At 37.9% G+C, this 17,462-nt stretch overlaps 1 non-coding gene across 1 annotated transcript; it reads right to left on the bottom strand.

Annotated features, from left to right (window-relative positions):
- Window positions 1–285: 285 nt before the first annotated feature.
- Window positions 286–392, bottom strand: LOC145038131 (small nucleolar RNA R71). Its single transcript, XR_013679197.1, has one exon. It is a non-coding gene; the product is annotated as a small nucleolar RNA R71 (small nucleolar RNA).
- Between the last annotated feature and the right edge of the window lie 17,070 nt (window positions 393–17,462).

The following is a 17,462-nucleotide window of genomic DNA, read 5'->3' as shown; positions in this document are numbered from 1 at the left end:
TTATAACTTCAGTCCCCTAAGTTTAATTAATCTCTTTTAACCACAAAATTAATTCTTAATTAATTCTTGACCAATATTAATTAAACAATATGATTTCTCCTTTAATATATTATTCTCATAATATATTAATAAATCATATTTAAACCTTTCTCTCCTTAAATCATCCTACATATTGCTATGGTGAAGGCAACCCAAAAGGACCATGCTCATAATCGGGTCAAGTACATAACAAAACAGTTATGGACTTAGACACTAATCCAACAATGCCCACCATCAAAAATAACTAAACTCGAGAAGGCAATAACTAACTTTGAACAAAATCCGGGTGAATCACTTTATGAGGCATGGGAGTGTTATAAAGGGTTACTAAGAAATTGTCCTCAAAATGACCTTAACATGCAACAAGAAGTGTCTATATTCTATGATGGAGTAAATGTGATGACGAGGCAACTCCTTTATTCTCAAGGACCACTAACTAAGAAAAATTTGGGTTAAGTAAAGGAATTGGTTGAAGAGTTCTTAAAGCATTCTCGTGAATACCATAATCTAATACATGATGGAGCTTCTGAAAAAAGGCATGATGAAACAAATGTAGTGATGAAGGAACATCAGAATATCATGAAGCAACAACAAGCTTTGCTAAGGAATCACTAAGAATCGATCCATAATATTGAATTCCAACTAAGTCAACTAACTACTCTCGTACAAGACAAATTATCTCCAAAAATCCTCGAGAAAAAGCCTCAATCGCATGTCATAGTAATAAAAATAGAAGAGGATACCATTTCTGAGCTCCTTGAAGCACTAGAAGTCGATCCATCTCAGTATGAACCAAAGCCAAATAAGTCTAACTCGAAGAATATAAAGTTTCTGAAACACTGAATCCACGACATGGAGATCCAAGTTCCACGATGTGGATCAGGTCTGACCAGAAAAATTTGGATAATGTTCCTACTTATTGTCATCCTTTATTGTTTCCTTCCTGAGTGGTGGTTGTCGAGGCCAACACAAATAATAACCCTAATTATTACACACTAAAATAGTATATAGTGGTAAAGGGATCGAATCCACGGAGACTGGTTCAATTTGATAACTCTATGAAAAATCTCTTTGTAAAATACTTGGAATATGACAATAAATTGAAAATGGGGGTTTTGATGTTTTGAAATACTTGAAACAAACTAGAATTAACTATGATTTAAATAGACAATTGCAACAAAAATAAGAATTTGATGTAAAATCAATAAGGGAAAGATAGTTGACTTAAAGTTTTCTCACTTTGACTTTTGATGAACATATCATTAGAATTCAATGGTGCAATACTTGTTTTTAATCCTCAATTTGGCTATAGTAATCCAAGGAGCTTGAGATTACCTAGACTTTTCTTAATTGTTGAAATGGCTAGAGAAGCTCATAACAATTTCCTTAGTCAAAGTCACTAATTCCAAATAGCATGTAATTAGTGAAAGTCAACTAGCATTAAGAACCAAAAAGTCACCAAATCCAAGAGGGGTCAAATGCTTTCACCACCATGTTGGAGGAAATGTTTTTATGATTGTGTGAAGCAAAAACAACACAAAAATCATTTGTTGCTTGCTAATTTGAGGATCCTTTACTTAATCAAGAAATTAGCCAACTAATCACCACAAACACATTTAAACTCATGAACTAAAACATACAAGTAATGATAAGATGTTAAAACACAAAACATTTCCATAAAGATTCAAGAACATGTTCATGGATTCTTCAACATTCAACAAAAGTTCAAAGGATTAACCAAAAGTCAACCAAGATTAGCTTAGCCAAGCATGGCTAAACCCAAAGAAACAAAGTTAGAGAAATTTGTACCAAACATTAAGCAAGAATCAAGAGGTAAAAATATGATGTTCTTCAAGGGTTCTTGGCCTTCAAAAGTCTCCAAAACTCCAGAGAGAATCTTCAAAAATCGGATGTCCAAGAGTATGCAAAAGATGGGCACCAACCTTCCTCAAATAGCTCAAAAGAAGAATTTCCGAAATTGCCCCTGCATGAGGTTGCGCGACCCGCGTGCTCTTGCGCGGGTGGTCCCTGGATGTAGCATCTTTGAGGTTTTGGGCCTCCATAGCTTAGCCCACTTGGCCCAGATCGAATCCAATCACCTCTTAGCCCATTTTCTTCAAGTTTTTCTTCATTTTAAGCCCAATTTGACCTCTCCAAATCCTCCAAAGCTCGTGAATTCGCCCGATTAATAATTTACGTACGCTTGAATATTCCCCCGCATCTTGGAAATTTAAAGTTTATTTCTCTCCAAGTCTTCAAATAATCATCAAGATCACTCCATGCATCATCGCCACTACCCATCAAGCCCAACATCATTTTTGTCTACCAAATCTCATCGCCTCCTATATGTCCCGAACACTCCCGCTCCGCTAGACCCGAAAACCTGCAATTATGCTCACAAGATTCGAGAGTACCTGAAATAGTCATAAAATAACAAAAAGGAAAATATGCATGGAAATTATCTAAATTATGAATGAAATATGCTAAAATAAACTATAAAAAGAAGTAAATAAAATGAAGCTATCAAATCACCCCAAGCTTAAACCTTACTTGTCCTCAAGTAAGACAAGACTAAATGAACTTGGGATGAACTACCCTAGAAATAAAAAGAATGGATAGAACCATGGAACCTGTTCGACATTAGTCAACATGGTCAGAATTGATTTCGCTGCTATCTCACAACTTTTTCATCCGATGACAATGGAACCAAAAACCACAGCCAGGACAACTCCTTTAGGTGAGTAAGGAGGGATGAGCAGTCGCAGCCTCAATGGAACATGTATACAATGGAGAACATCTGTAGTAGGGAGAAAGCAACTGGATGGGCTCGGGTGGAGCTCTTCTTTAAGTGCACACTCTGATCTCACATCTGCCGGTTTCTCTCATGTGTAACTAGGTTTAATCGCTTGGGCACCGTTGTAGGAATCAGTTCACTTAGTGTTGGCCCAAACCTCTCGTAGTATCCGACTCGACAGTCTCTCTAACATCACCAATTTGTGAGAAAGAAAAAAAAATAACAGCTCGATCTATATATAATAAAACAGACCTATACAAATGAATATCAAACGTCGGGTGACCAAGATGTTGGGAAATTTGTTCAATAATTGAACCGGCCACCTATCTAAGATAGTTGCAACTGAGAATTTGCATGCTTCATTTTGTTTTTGTTTTTTTTTTTTTTGTTTTTTTTATGAGAAAACCCTTTGACTCAAAATTTGGTTCCCAAAGGTGTGTAGGTGGAACCAAAAGGGTAATGATATAATCCGAATGGCCTAAGTGTGAAAATGACCATGTGTGGAGCATAAAGATGTAATGTAAGCTCCTTTTCAAACTTGTAGTTTTTCAAAGATAATGAAAATGTCCAAATGTGGACTAAAAGACTCTCTAAATTCTAAGAAAATCGCAAAAAGATATGGTGATGTAAAGAGACCGGATATGGATTCTACTCGGGGACAAGCACCAATGCTTCATCCTAACAGTTCAAACATGATCAAGTGTGATCCTCTCCGCGGTAGTGACCACAAGCCTAAGAACACCCATTGCGATAGTATATCCTACAGTTGTTAGTATTGTATGCATAATTCTTCATGAAACTACCTGGCCATGATCACTTACCCCTTTAAGCTACCAGCATCTGATCCCAAGTATGAAATCCCAAACTGCAGCTAGTGGTCCCGATTCGATGGGTGAGATAGCAACAAGATCCTGGACCAATAATGATACAATAACTGTGAACCTGTTCCATGGCATCCAAGAGAGGTGAGAATAAACAGACAACAAAAATGCATGAATGCTAATGTCTTAAGGTAAATGTTATGCAAAAATAAAAAGTAGAAAAGAAGAAAATAAAATCTTTTTGAAATTTTATAAAATAAAAAAAATGAATGCAAATTAACTTAAACTAATATGTTATGCAACCTAACTAAAAATGCATGAAAAAGAGTAAGAAAAAAAGGGAAATGCCCCACCCCAAGCTTAAGAACAAGCATTGTCCTCAATGCTTAAGGAAAGGGCGGAAAGGACCTAAATCGGAGGGTCGGGCGGCGGAAATGTCTGTGGCGGTGGTTTCGTGAAATTACGACCGGTAGAACTCCGCCAATCTTGAATTTTCAAGCGAGGTGGGTGCTAGAAGGTTATATGAGAGGAATGGAGTGGGAGGTCAAGATGATTAAATGAAGAAGAAGAGAAGCTGAACATTTTAATCTATGAGTCAAAAAGGGTCAATTTCGGTCAATGTTGGTCAAGAAAAGTCAAAAGGTCAACTCATTAAAACCTTTGGTCAACACCTGGTCAAATAATAGCCAAAAATAGCCCAAATTGCCCAGCACAGTGCGCGGGTGGCGCAGTGTAGCACGCGGGTCGCGCAGACCTTGCAGTTAAGTCTTGGGCCAATGTCGCTTCATCACACCTGGCCGCGCAACCCACCCGCGCAACAGCACGCGGGTCGCGCAACCCCCTGATCCTGATCTTCATTTTTGCTTCATTTTTCTTCGTTTTTCACCCGTTCTCGCTTTGGAAGGCCCCAAAAACCTAGAAACTCTTGATTTCTTCAAAAACAATTCTTTTGAATCCCAAAAGCATCTTCAAAAGTCATTTATTCAAATTAAAAACACAAAAACACAATGCTTTCCAAAAATGCCATTCTTTAACGTCTTTGGCGAGACGCCTCCAAACTTCACTTTAACACTTTGGGGCGTCCAAATGGACGACATCTTGGACATTTGAATCAAAAACTTCATTGAATGGCTTCAATCGATGTCCATTAACCTTGTAAATTTTCCCCGTGTCGACATTTTTTAATTTCCACACCTCCATTGAGACTCTTTTCTTGTATTTGACTTTCTTTTTACGGGAGAACCATACCGGACTCAAACCTTTGATAATATCAATCATCCAACCATATTCTTTCTTGTACTTGTTCATTAAGGTGACCAACTCTTCCTTCTTTGACATGGTTTTTTAGTAAGTGACCGGTTGGGCGTCTTCTTTCTTGTGATACGTATCCTTTGAAGAGTCCGACAAATTTATCGCTTCCATCTCTTGTGGTTGGTCTACCAATGGAGTTAGTTTCTTATTGGTAGTGGGTGGCTCAATCTCTCTTTCCTTAACCCTTATTACTTCGTTTATAGTTTCATTGACAACATTCTCAATTTCTTCTTCCTATTTGACAACTTCTTCCACTTCTACTTCTTCTTCCTCTTCTTCATATAACACTCTTGAGCCATCAAAAGTTTTCTCATCTTTCAAAGGAATGCAACATGCGTTATGACATGGGCTCTCTTCAGATGGTAATTTGTGTTGAGCTTCCACTATACTCAATGATTGAGCAATTTGTGTTATTTGTTGCTCTAAGCTTTTGAGGCTAGCTTGAGTTGTTTCTTGGAAAATTTGGGTAGAAGTGGCAATGCTTTTCACAATGTCCTCTAAGGACATGCTTGGCGTTTCAGTTTGTTGAGGAGGGTAAGGATAGGGTTCTAGGAACAGTGGAGTTGGTTGGTATTGGTTATTTCCCCATGTTTGGTATGGATTTTGGTAATGGTTATTTTCCCAAACTTGGTTGTTGTCCCACCATTGATCATGTTGAGGCTTATCATAACTCCATTGGTTTGACCGGTAGTAGCTTCCCTTATCTTGCACTTCTTCCTATTCTCCTTGTAAATATGGACACGTGTCGGAATGATGTCCATTTTGGGCACAAAAATCGCAAAGAAGAGGTGTGGACTGCACACTTTGGTCACTTTCAATCATCATAACTAACTGAGCTAGCTCAAAAAGTTGGTCTTCAGTGCAAGGAGTGTTCATCTCCGAACCATACTTCTTTTTTTTTTTCTTTTTTTTTTTTTTTTTTAATTTCAGGATTTTAAATTTGAGTACCTGCACAATGAGATCTAGGCATACAGAAACAAATTGATTAAAAATAAACCAATCCCCGGCAACGGCGCCAAAAATTTGGTGGTTGTCGAGGCCAACACAAATAATAACCCTAATTATTACACACTAAAATAGTGTATAGTGGTAAAGGGATCGAATCCACGGAGACTGGTTCAATTTGATAACTCTATGAAAAATCTCTTTGTAAAATACTTGGAATATGACAATAAATTGAAAATGGGGGTTTTGATGTTTTGAAATACTTGAAACAAACTAGAATTAACTATGATTTAAATAGACAATTGCAACAAAAATAAGAATTTGATGTAAAATCAATAAGGGAAAGATGGTTGACTTAAAGTTTTCTCACTTTGACTTTTGATGAACATATCATTAGAATTCAATGGTGCAATACTTGTTTTTAATCCTCAATTTGGCTATAGTAATCCAAGGAGCTTGAGATTACCTAGACTTTTCTTAATTGTTGAAATGGCTAGAGAAGCTCATAACAATTTCCTTAGTCAAAGTCACTAATTCCAAATAGCATGTAATTAGTGAAAGTCAACTAGCATTAAGAACCAAAAAGTCACCAAATCCAAGAGGGGTCAAATGCTTTCACCACCATGTTGGAGGAAATGTTTTTATGATTGTGTGAAGCAAAAACAACACAAAAATCATTTGTTGCTTGCTAATTTGAGGATCCTTTACTTAATCAAGAAATTAGCCAACTAATCACCACAAACACATTTAAACTCATGAACTAAAACATACAAGTAATGATAAGATGTTAAAACACAAAACATTTCCATAAAGATTCAAGAACATGTTCATGGATTCTTCAACATTCAACAAAAGTTCAAAGGATTAACCAAAAGTCAACCAAGATTAGCTTAGCCAAGCATGGCTAAACCCAAAGAAACAAAGTTAGAGAAATTTGTACCAAACATTAAGCAAGAATCAAGAGGTAAAAATATGATGTTATTCAAGGGTTCTTGGCCTTCAAAAGTCTCCAAAACTCCAGAGAGAATCTTCAAAAATCAGATGTCCAAGAGTATGCAAAAGATGGGCACCAACCTTCCTCAAATAGCTCAAAAGAAGAATTTCCGAAATTGCCCCTGCATGAGGTTGCGCGACCCGCGTGCTCTTGCGCGGGTGGGTTGCGCGGGTGGTCCCTGGATGTAGCATCTTTGAGGTTTTGGGCCTCCATAGCTTAGCCCACTTGGCCCAGATCGAATCCAATCACCTCCTAGCCCATTTTCTTCAAGTTTTTCTTCATTTTAAGCCCAATTTGACCTCTCCAAATCCTCCAAAGCTCGTGAATTCGCCCGATTAATAATTTACGTACGCTTGAATATTCCCCCGCATCTTGGAAATTTAAAGTTTATTTCTCTCCAAGTCTTCAAATAATCATCAAGATCACTCCATGCATCATCTCCACTACCCATCAAGCCCAACATCATTTTTGTCTACCAAATCTCATCGCCTCCTATATGTCCCGAACACTCCCGCTCCGATAGACCCGAAAACCTGCAATTATGCTCACAAGATTCGAGAGTACCCGAAATAGTCATAAAATAACAAAAAGGAAAATATGCATCAAAATTATCTAAATTATGAATGAAATATGCTAAAATAAACTATAAAAAGAAGTAAATAAAATGAAGCTATCACCGAGCCAATATCCATCCACTGGAACAGGATCATATGAAGTTTATGCAACAAGTGAAGGGTATTCCAATAAATACCCCTTTCATTGATTTGTTATCCAAAGTTCCCAAGTATGGACAATTTTTGCAAGATTTAATCAATACTCGCCAGCATTTTGAAAGGAATTCCAAGGTAATTCTAAGTGAGCAAAGTTCTAAAGTAATTATGGGAGAGTTATCAAAGAAGATTGGAGATCCTAGTTGCCTCACTCTTCCATGTGAATTTGGGAATGATTTGAAGACTTATGCATTATTTGATTCTGGGGCTAGCATAAATCTAATGCCTTACTCATTTTATCAAAAGCTTAATATTCTAAAGTTGAGGGCTACGAAAATGACAATTCACATGGCCAATCATTTAGTGACATATCTAAGAGGCATTGTAGAAGATATTTTAGTTAAAATTGGGAAATTTGGTTTTCCAATGGATTTTGTCATAATGGATATGAAAGAAGATCATAATGTTCCAATTAGCTTTGGTCGCCCTGATAGTTTCATTTTTATTACTTCTTTTTATAATTTATTTTTAGTTAAAACCATCTTATTCTAGTTAATCTTCATGCATATTTTCTCTTTTTGTTATTTTTCTCCTTTACTGGGTGCTTTCCAGTCTTTTGAGCTTATTTTACAGGATTTACTAAAGACTATTTGTTACTGGAGATATGGAAGGAATGAGGGATAATTGGAGGCTTGTAGATTGCTTGTGAACTTAAGGTGGTGCAATTGGGCTCGGTGTCAATATAAGCAAGAAGCACGTTGGACTTAATCTTTGGACAAGGACTCGAGCTGCGGATGACAAAATGAGCATTGGACCATCATTGGAGGCTTTGGAATAACACACTTGGGCTCCCAAGAGTTATGCATGTGGGTTGAAGTGTGAATGAAAAGATTGGGCTGGAATATATTTTAAATGGGCTAAGTCCCACAATCAGCGAGACCCACACGGTCCGCGCGGATCCATAAATGGTCCGGGTGGATCGTGCTGAAGTGATTTCAGACTTTAACTCTTTGACCCTATTTTTGGAAGGTTGGTGGATGGCTTTTGGGGAGCTTTTGAATCCGGGATTAAACACTTTTTTCTGGGGATTTGAAGCATTATTCATCATCAAGACTTAAAAAGAACCGCTCACTTTCTCTCAAGAAGGCTTTGGAAGACTTGAAGATTTTGAAGACTAGTGTTATTTCTTTCCATCTTGCACTTAGAACAATGTTTGGTATTTCTAAACTACCTTGTATTTCTCTTATCTTGGTCATGCTTGGCTAGATTTTCATTTGGTTGATTAAGGTTTAACCCATCGATGATTAGTTGCTTTGAAGATTTATTATTGTCTTGTGTTTGAAGTGTATGGATATGTTTTATAGTTAAACATCTTGTTGTGTTTATTTATCTTTGATCATGAGCTTAGATGAATGAATGTTTATTTTTGTTGACTAATTTCTTTGTTAAGTAATAGACCCTTAAATTAGTAAGCAACAAATAGTTTATATGTTTGTTTTCATTTCATTTACACCATGGAAATGTTTCCTCCATAATGATACTGTAAGGATTTGATTATCTTATGGACTTGGTAACTCTTAGAACTCAAAGCTAATTGATTTTCACAAGATTATATGCTTCATTGATTTTATGACTTTAATTAAGGGAATGTGTTAAAGCTCCTCTAACCATTTTAATATCTAAGGAGAGTTGAGGTAATTTGTGCTTATGAATTGCTATAGCCAAGTTAAACCAATTCACAAGTGTTGTTCCTTTTAATTTAATGATAATTCAATTATGCCATCCATGCGGTGTATCCCAAAATCAACCAATTTCACTTCATCGAATTTAATCAAATCTTTTACTTGTTTACTTGTCATATTTATATTCTAGTTAGTTTTAATTTTGTCAAACAATCCAAAAAGAATTAACCCCCTCTCCATTTTACTTTTACTTTTATTTTACAAGTACTTGAACAAGTGATTTACATAGAGATTTAAATTGAACCAATCTCCGTGGATACGATCCTTTTACCACTATACACTATTTTAGTGTGTAATATTTAGGGTATTAATTTTGTTGGCCTCGACAACCACCAAACTCCAATGGAATAAAGACCACTATTGACTCCAAATCCAGATGGGGAATCCGTAGATCAAACTGAATATCGATCGATGATCGGATCTCTGATGTATCTGACTGCCAACAGACGTGACATCATGTTTGTCTTATGTCAATGCGCTCGTTATTAGGCTAATCCTTGACTTTCACATTTAATTGTTGTTAAGAGGATTTTAGGTACCTTAAAGGTAGCCCTAAATTGGGTCTTTGGTATCCTAAAAATCCTGATTTCTATTTATATGCTTGTGCTGACAGCAACTATGGAGGGTGTGATCTTGACAGGAAATCGACACCAGGTGGATGTTAGTTTTTAGGGGACCGATTGGTGTCATGACAATGCAAGAAACAGCAAACGGTCTCGACTTCAACGACTGAGGTTGAATATGTTGCCGCCTCAGCCTGCTGCTCTCAGATTATCTGAATTCAACACCAATTGTTGGATTATGGTTTGAACTTTCTTGACACTTCCGTTTTTTGTGATAATAATGCGGCCATTCAAATTGCTAAAAATCCGGTTCAACATTCCAAAACCAAGCACATTGACATTAAAATTCATTTTATTCGAAACTGTTATGAGCATAAACTCATTCATTTGGAACAAATTCACACTGATAACAACGTGACAGATTTGCTTACCAAACCCTTCGGTAAATCTCGTTTCGAGGTGCTTGTGAGTTTCTAAAAATGATTCGTTTTGAAGATTAATTTTTCTTTTTATTTACTTTTATTTTATTTTATTTTATTTTATTTGTTTAATTTGCGCATTTATTTTATGTTATTTCTTTCCTATGCACAAATTTAGGGGGAGAAATCAAAAATAAAAAAAAAATAATTATAAAATTAAATAATAATAATAATAATAAATAAAATAAATCCGAATATATGTTCTTTTTTGTAAGTGTTCTTGGGAAGTGATATGAAGTTTAGTGCTAAAGGGCAATATGACATGTGTGTAATGCACTGAAGCTAAATTGTTTAAACTCTGTGTTCAATGTGCTGGTAGGCACGAAGGATTTAAAATTAAAGGACTAGACACAACTAACAATGAAAGGACTAGACAATGTTAACTCATTTAGACTTAGATATTTACATTTGGATTGGCCATACGATGCTTGGATAGATTGAGCAGTGAGATAAACAAGGGAGCCTACAAGATACATTAAGGTTACTTATCATCTAGAACTGTGGCTCAACACTTCTTTGACGTACAGACTTATGTCCTTAATTCTGGTGCTGATAGGATGATTGGGGGGTTCTGATAAAGTAGGTCGGTGTGAAATTGTTTTTCTTTCTTATCCTCTCTGTCAGTCATATGTTGCCCCCTTTGCGTGATCTGAAGATCCGATTTGGGACACAGCATATGCACTCTATTTCTAAGCTTATCTGTATATATCTATGTCATTCATATGTTGTTCCCGCTGCATGATCGGAAGATCCGGCCTAGGACACAACATATGCACCTTTCTATCTCCTTATCCCTCTATTTGTGTTAGTCATATGTTGTCCCTTCTGCGTGATTAGAAGAGATCCGAACTGGGGCACAACATATGCATCTTTATATCTATCTTCTCTCTCAAATAATTGAGCACTCACCCAAAGTAAAGAGTTCTTTAAAATTCCTTGATTACTAGGGTATGTCGTGAACAAGGGGAACACGTTCTAGTGCACTTAAAATTGAATTAACTAAAGGCTGATTGTAGATCTCGCCGCTGAATTTAAGTGGACAACAATATCATTGGCCGTCGTCAACTAAATGGTCTTTTAGGAATACAGTTACAATATCTTGTCACTTATAATATATCCAACTTGCAAATATCTTTTGTGTTTAGACCACAATATTGGTAATTGACTAAAGCTATTCATGCAGGTGTGTGGTGATAAACGATATTAAATTGGTTGACAACTTTGATCCCAAAAAGTTTTAAATCTAGTTAGTATTTTTGTTTTTGTTAAATTTGTTCATATTTTTCTCTATGCACAAATTTAGGGGGAGAATTTAAAATTAAAAAAAAAACAAACAAAAATCATAAAATTTAAAAAATTCAAAAATATGTTTATTTCTTTCTCAGAAAATTAAAATAAAAAATCAAAAATATTCTTACTGCTTTTGAGTGTATTTTATTTTTAATTTTATTTTTTCTTTGTTACTTCTATCGTGTGCTAAGTTTATTTTTATTTTTACTTTTATCTCAAAGTTTGTTTTAATTTTGTTTTCAATTTAAATTTTTTTGTTTTATTTTAATCTATTTTAAATCTAAGAAACAAATTGTTTGTTGGTTATTTTATTTTTTTTGGACCCATTGAGTTCGGTGGATCAAAGGGGCAAAGAACCCAAATCGGGGTTTAAAAGCTTTTTGTTTTCTCTCTCATCCTCATTCTTCTCCATCGAAATCACAAGATTTTTCTCTCAAAGAGCCTCCGAAAAAAAACCTTGCTTATTCATCTTTTCATCTTCACTTACAACCATAATCATCATTATTTCTATTGATTCTTTGAAACTTTTACTTGGTAAGTGGATTTCGAGTAATGTGTTTCAAGTCTTATGTCTTTTCATGGAGTTTTTGCAGGTGTTCAAAGATTTTTTGGGTGAATGAGCGGTGGTTTCCGGCGAAACAGTTGGCTATTCCAAATTTTGAATCGTCGGGTTTTCGGTTTGACCTAGAACCGACCGAAATCAATTAAAGTTGACCTGGATTCAACTAAAAACTGTTTCTTTTGACCGAAAACATCCTTTTGACCGAAAAAAACCCTTTTGACAAAAATCTTGAATTTGATCAACCGAAAACAACTTTAGATTGACCGAAAACGCAAATATTGGACCGAAATCAACATTTTTGGTGCAAACTTTAATTTTCTTTGAAAATAAACTTTAATCTTAATTTTTATTATTCTCATTTAATTCGTTTGATGCAGATAAATGGCGATTCAATTGAAATTTATTGACAATAACATTGTTGCTGGATATCTTATGGATCCACCTACTATTCATCAAGAATTCAAATGCATGATCGTGGGTTTGAATAATTGCAGAATTTCTCACGCTTTGCATTCTAATCCAGTCATCTACAAGGAACTGATTGCTGATTTCTGGAAAAATGCCTCAATTAATAATCAGGGAGTGGATGGAGCTGGTACTGTTGAATAAGTGGTGAAGGGAACTCAAGTAGTTGTTTCTGAGCAAGTTATCCGAGAAGTACTTGAATTTGGTGATGCCCCTGCATTCCCAATTGAGTACCCTGCTAATCAAGTGAAGGAAGTCCTTGAAAAGATGTGTTATGAAGGAACCTATCCTCCCACCATCAAGAAGCATTTTCCACCTTACTGGAGGTTTCTGGCGCACTACTTTGTGAGTTGCATTTCTAGAAGGAAGGGAGCGTTTGATGAGATTAGTCAAACTGCGACTTCAGCCATTGTTGCTTTAACAATGAATTGGGATTACAAATTTTCGAAGTTTGTTTTTGAAGAAATGAAAAGGAACTTCGAAGGGAGGAAGAAGGATCTGTTCTTAATGTATCCCAAGTTTCTTCAAATGATTCTGAATGAAAAATATCCCCAAGTGGAGAGATCGTCTGCTACTTTGGACATGAAAGCTTTAGTGATGAGATTAATAAACCTTTTAATCTTTGAAGATCGATAAGATCTTGAACAGGTTATGAAAACAATGACGATATAAACACAGTAAAATTATGGAACAAGAATGAATCAAACGTGTTGAATGATTAAAACAAAATCCTCAGAAGAGCTCGATTAAGAACATCAACTGTAGAGGATTGGAAGGTTACAAGTATGATCAAAGAAACCTTTAGTCGTCTGGAAAATATTGTATACTCAGATCTCTAAAACCTTAACCTAATATGCATGCAAGCATAAGCTTATATACAAAGCATAAAAGACATACGGTTGGACAGGCCCAAACCGTAATACAAAGAGGTAAAAACAAACGAGCCCAAAAGACGCAATCTTCTAAGCCCAACAATCTCCCCCTTTGCGTCAATTTGGGGCGAGATCTTCACTCTGTCTTCAAAGCAGATGGCTTCTTTACCGTTTGAAAAATTTTCGGTATCAAAGCTAGAATATGATGCCTGAAGGTAATATACCAACGAAGCATATCTGTAAAGTTCTTCTTATCTGCTGTTGAGTTCTGTTTGCATCGGTGAATGATATTGATGATGTGCTCCAGACACTGTGTAGAGAACAGATGCTTGTCTACCAACGCAAACAGAAATTTGTGCTTATCCCCCCTTGTGAATATAACTGTCAGATTGGAAGAATCAATCTGCCCCAACTTCATTTTATGGACATCTCCGGTTTTGGAAGTGGGCTTGACAGTCGGTTTCTTATTCATCACCTTTGCTATTTCCTGATCCATAGTGGCTAGCTCATGGACATAGGAAGCCAACATTCTTTTAAAATGAGAAGAATTGGTTCATATTCTCTCTGGTTGGAGAGAAGAATGTTGTATAGCAGGATCCAATCGTGGGGGTTCAGACTGGGAAGATCTGCCAGAGAAATAAGATGTTTGGTGTTGGCAGTTCCTCTGTTGATTTTGAAATTGACGTTTACAAATTTCCCAGCCTGGGTTGGTTTCAGTACCTTGACTCTTATAATTTTCTGGGCGCTCCAAGTCAAGTACTGAGGTTGACCGAATTTCAGATAGAAATCGATAAGCTCCCTGTCAACCTTCGGGTTCGGATGAGGGACGTTTGCAGTGACATCAAAGCAGTGAAAAGTGAAGGCTTTACGCGTAATGGGCATGTCGAACTGCGAGTCTTTGGAGTTTTCACACTCAAAAGATGCAATCGGTTCCAACCAATAAATAGAAGGAAACTCAATTGCTTGAGTGATGAGTGTGTCTCTGTCCCAATCTGGGAACAGAGTCTTTTTATCTTGAATTGTCTCCTCATCCTCCCGGATTTTCCTTTCTCTGGCTTCTGCCTCACGAGCTATCTTCAATGTTTCATCAAGCTCTCTGTCCCGTTTCTTGCGTTGAAGAGCTTCAGTAATGGTTTCATCTGATTCTGATTCGCTCTCAACTAGGACATGTTTACCAGAACCCGAAGCTACATTACCCTTCGGTTCTTGTTTGGACATACCTTCCTCTCCCCCTTGTCTCGGAAGAACATGCTTCTCCGAGACACCCTTCATTTCACTTAGGATAGTGACCGCCGGAAGGAGTTTCGCCTGGAGATGCTGACGAATAGTGAGGGTTAGGAAGGGATCATGGGAGTCAAGAACACCGGTTAACATATTTTTAACGTCACCAGCGCAACTCTGAAGAACTGCCCGTTGAGTTTGAAGTAAAGTGATTTCTTGTTGTGCCTGGGCCAGTTGAACTTTCTGTAAGTCAATAGTTGCCTGGTGCTTGATAACTTCTTCCTTCAGGGTGCTCTCGGCTGCTAAAGAGGCAAAACGTGAATCCAAAGATTTGAGAATTGAAGTGGATTCAGTTTTGAGGTCAGCACGCAGAGCCTCAAATTTCCTGGTTTCTCCCTGAAGGGTAGCTGCGAACGAGTCTACTAACACTTGAAATTTGGAAGCATTTGAATCAGCATGAGCCTTGAGAGAATCAAGAAAGATCTGAGTTGTATGAACAACCTCAGAAACTTCCTTAGTGGCTTTGGAGCATGAGGCTGCTGAATTGTCTACAGCGTCAGTGGAGCGATCCAAGGCTTCGGTGTAAGTCTGGATTGCTGACTCGATGAAAGCCTTCAGCACAGCACCCCCATATGCTTTACTGTCAGCCAGCAGACTGTCGAGTTTTGCGTGAATCTCTTGAAGTTGCTGACTTGACACAGGGGTATCTGTATCGGTGTCGGTAGGGATCCGGTAAGGGCTGTAATAGATGGAATCAAATTCATCATCATCACCCCCTAGGGTAGCACCGGAGTTGGAAGATGGAGAAGGGGAGGATTGAGGGTTGATGACCGGGGTTTCAACCACAGAAGCAGCCCCCGTATCAGATACGTTGACCGTTACTGGTGGTTGGGTTGTGGTTATGGTGATAGATTCTGTGATAATAGGTTGGGAGATAGAAGATGAAGGTTGAGAAATGGTGAAGGGAATAGTGGTTTCGGTTGTGGTTTGGGGAATTGATGTTGGAACAGAACTTGAGATGTTCTGTTTGGGTGATTGGGTTGGGGTTGGAAATTTTGGGGAAGTAGGAGGAGAAGGAGATTTGGTAATTTGGGGAGATTTAGGTGGGGTAGGCGAGTTTTGTGGAGACGAAACGGGTGTAGTTTCGGTTTGAGGATTAACGTCTGGTGGGGTAGGAGAGTTTTGTGGAGACGAAACGGGTGCAGTTTCGGGTTGAGGATCAACATCTTCTGTTTCGGATGGTGCATTCTGTTTTGATTCAGAAGGAGATCCTTTGGCTCTTTTAGCCATCTTCTTGACCTTTTTCGATCTCGGCTGAGAAGGTGCCTCTGCCTCGGATTTGCGTTTGGAGGACCTTCTCTTTTTCTCCTTTTGGGGTGCGGGTTCCTTCATCTCAGCCTTCTCCTTTTTGCTCGCTCTTTTGCCCCGGTTAGCAGGCTGATCCAGAGCCTCAAGAGCTGCACGTTGTTCCTCGGAAAGAACCCTAGGAGGCAGGGGGGTTCTGGAGCTGTAGTCCGCCATAATCTTGCTGTGGGGCGTGACACATCTGTACATGGACTCAGGGATTAGTCCATAGTGGAGGAACTTACTTGGATCTGAGAGAATGATTTTCTTGGTGTGGTATGTGGCAATTGAAGCCATAAGAACATCCTTCATGACAGGGATGTCAAGAGAATCAATGGCTCTCCTGGTGATGAGGGTCCAAAACCTGGCGCATGAAATTTCTGAGTGCCTTGCGGTAGAGTTGAGACTCTGAACCACTTGAGACCAGAGAATCAACCCATAGTCCAGATTGATCCCGTTGTAAAGCCCATACAACATTGTGAGAAATCCTTTGCTAGTGGTGTCGGAACCACCACATCGCTCCGCTAAACCCTTAATTAAAAGGGTAAGCAATCCATTCCACTGAGATGGAAGACATGATTTCTTGACTTTGCCAACAGATGTTAGAACATCTGTATACCCCATCTCGTACATCATCTGAAAGATTTGGGCGGTTGTGATGAAGTCTGGTGAAATAACAGAAGCATCTATGGTAAGCCCTAGAAGAGAGCAAAACCGTGCTTTGGAAACTGAAGTCTTCTTGTCGTGAATAGAGAAGTAGATACGGTCTTTGTGTTTGTCATAGCTTGCTGTGGAGTAGACTTGAGATAGCAGGGACATAGGAACTGCCTCCACCTGCGTTAATGCCAATACCAATGGGGAATATGTGAGGCATTCCACCACGTAGAGCATATATGAGTCATAGACGTATGGAGACAACTCTATGATCATGTTCTGATTTGGTTTGATTGCAAGAAAAGAAGAAGAAGCAGACTGATCGTGAGTGGAAGAAGAAGTCGCCATTGTTGAGTTTTTGGAAGAAGATGAACAGGGGCAACTTTTTCAGAGAGATAATGCTATGAGAGGTAACTGCCAAAGAACACGATCACGTCTTATTTATACCGTTCCCAGGAGAGAGAAAGTCGTGATGATTAGGAACCCAAAACGTCGCCTGAAAAAGCGCGATTAGAAGTTATGGTGTATTCAATGAAGACGTCAGCACACGTGGGGCTGAAACGAATCCTTTGCACGCGCCCAAATCTTTTTCGTACCGTTTGAAATCCCTTGTGCCCTTGTTTGGTTACAGTTGAGACTTAGAACCATGTGCCAAA

This window comes from Lactuca saligna, chromosome 3 (genome assembly GCF_052625555.1).
Source record: "Lactuca saligna cultivar CGN05327 chromosome 3, ASM5262555v1, whole genome shotgun sequence".
In the NCBI taxonomy this organism is placed as follows: Eukaryota; Viridiplantae; Streptophyta; class Magnoliopsida; order Asterales; family Asteraceae; genus Lactuca; species Lactuca saligna.
Note: the sequence above shows the minus strand (reverse complement) of the source record. Positions and strands in the feature narration are given on the sequence as shown.